This window comes from Agelaius phoeniceus, chromosome 21 (genome assembly GCF_051311805.1).
Source record: "Agelaius phoeniceus isolate bAgePho1 chromosome 21, bAgePho1.hap1, whole genome shotgun sequence".
Taxonomy (NCBI): domain Eukaryota; kingdom Metazoa; phylum Chordata; class Aves; order Passeriformes; family Icteridae; genus Agelaius; species Agelaius phoeniceus.
Genome location: NC_135285.1, coordinates 134,656 through 137,025, shown reverse-complemented (window position 1 = coordinate 137,025; position 2,370 = coordinate 134,656).

Here is a 2,370-nt window from a genome sequence, read left to right as displayed (position 1 = left end):
GGAGGTAGTTTCTCCTGGACTGGTTGGGGGAAGGGGCCAATTGAATGTGCTCTCCTAGAGGGGTCCCTTTGGGGGTTTTCTCCCAAATTTGCTCTGAACCAGGACATTCAGTCAGCCCAGCACCCTGGATCAGAATTACAGGGGTCTCAGTCTCAGTCCTTGGCAGGGGGGTTCAATCTCCATCCCTGACGGTGGTAGTGGAGCAGATGAAGGATTTTCCATGGGGGAGCCACCAAAGTTTTCCCAGCAAGTTCATCTGGCCAAGAGGTGGGAAAATTCCTGGCCTATTGTCGCGAACCAGGTGCAAGCATACAGGGCATGTCACCCTTTGCCAGGCCCTGCTAGAAGCAGTCACTGTAGACACAGCTGTGAACAATCACTTGGCAGGCCAGAATTCTGCTCAGGGGCCTCAGGATTTTTGGCATTCATCCACCACGGGCAGGCCAGAAATCCCATCGGTGTTCTCAGGGTCCCATGTCTGTCCTGTGGATGGTCATGAGGCAAATGAGGGGAACCTCCGACCGTCTTTCACAGCACCTGGTGACTCACGACAGTCTTCAAAGGGTCTTCATCGGCAGGGTTCTGTAGTATCATTGTGAAGTCTCTAGGACTTGTCATACATTGGTAGCATATACAGGAAAGCAGAGACAGTACATCAGAGAGAGAGAAGGGAAGGAAAAGAAAAGATAGAAAAAGCGGAGGGGGAAGGAAACAATAAACAAATATAATTCATATTAATTTAAACAATATTATTTTAAAACAATTCTTTCAATTGTTCAAAACTAATCACATATAATCAAAGGCAATAAAGCAATAAACAAATCAAGAAATGTTAATTTAAAATATTTTTTTTCCAAACAATTCACCAAAAATCAAAAGTAATTTTCATATAATCACAAAAGAAAATTGAAGATTATTTCAAAACACATCCTCTCATTTATAGTCGCCTAGTGTCAATAGTCTTGGAGATGTCCACAGTGAAAAGGACATCAGCCAAGTTGTGTGCATTAATTACAGATGTCAATTTTGTTAACTGTTTCATCATTCTCCTATTCATAATGAGAAAGATTGCTGATAAAAAAACCCCAATCAAAACGAAACGCAAAAGGGCAATGATGGGATGACACATACTGTTCAGGACACTTGTGGCAGTAGGTGACCACCCAAAAAGAGTATCCCACCACCTGTGTTCAGCATCTTTTCTTACTCTCTCTATGACACGGTGTATTTCTTTCACCTTGTGGTGAACAGTTACCAGGGCTTTCTGTCCATTCTTCTTGATCTTCTCCAATATTTTGATGAAGTCCTGATGGAGCAACAATTGCTTTACCAAAGTAATGTTCAGCCCAATGGGAGTAGGTAAATGTCCTGGTTTAGGGCAAATTTGGGAGAAAACCTCCATAAAGGGGCCCCTCCAGAAAAGCAAACCCACACGGCCCCTCCCCCCAACCAGGGCGGGAAGGATTCCTTGGAGACAAGTGGAAAGAACCTGTTTATTTAACAGGCAAAGCACCCCCCAGCACACAAAAGGAACAATACCGGATGACACCACTCTTTCACTGCTCTGAAAAAGATGACCAATTCAGAAAGTCTCTCTTGGGGGTGGTCACTCTGTTGTCAGTCCCTATGGTGCTGGGGCAGCTGCTGCAGGCCACAAGGTGCAAACTCTCGGTGTTTCCCAGGTCCCAATCTGGAGCATGTTTGAGTAGGTCCAAAAAGGGAAAGGAGAAACAGTCCAGGGAAAATTTGGACTGCTTAGCTAAACTAACTAATGAGCAGAAGCAAAAAGCAAGAGCAAAGAGGGACCAAAGCAGAAGCAAGAGCAAAGCGAAAAGCAAAGCAAAAAGCAAAAGCAGCACTAGGTACTGCCCTGTCTCTGTGTCCCACCAGCCGTGGGGGAGTGGCTGATAGCAAAACCAAAACAAAACATTCGCTCTTCAGAGCCAGTCTTGAAGGCACAGAACATGATATCCAGCATAAACAGAACACACAGATGGGGATCCAAGCATCATAACATCACCCTAGAACATTCCACCCCTTATCCCCATATCGGCAACATACTACCACACATCAGGCATTTTATTCACATAAAACTTCCATCTGTTCCACCCAAAATGACAAGCAATACCCATCACGCCCTCATCACATCCCCACACTGGACCACTGAATCCAGGCCTCATACAACAGAGCTGCAGGCTTGCCCACTTTCACTTTACTCACTCAGAACTCCATCTTTCACTTGCTCACACCTTCGACACTTACACATTTCCTTCAATCTCATGTCTGTATGGTTTAATGTACAGACAATGGCAATAACATCCAATGAACAGTGATATTTGCATATCATTCTCACCCCACAATCAGATCTCC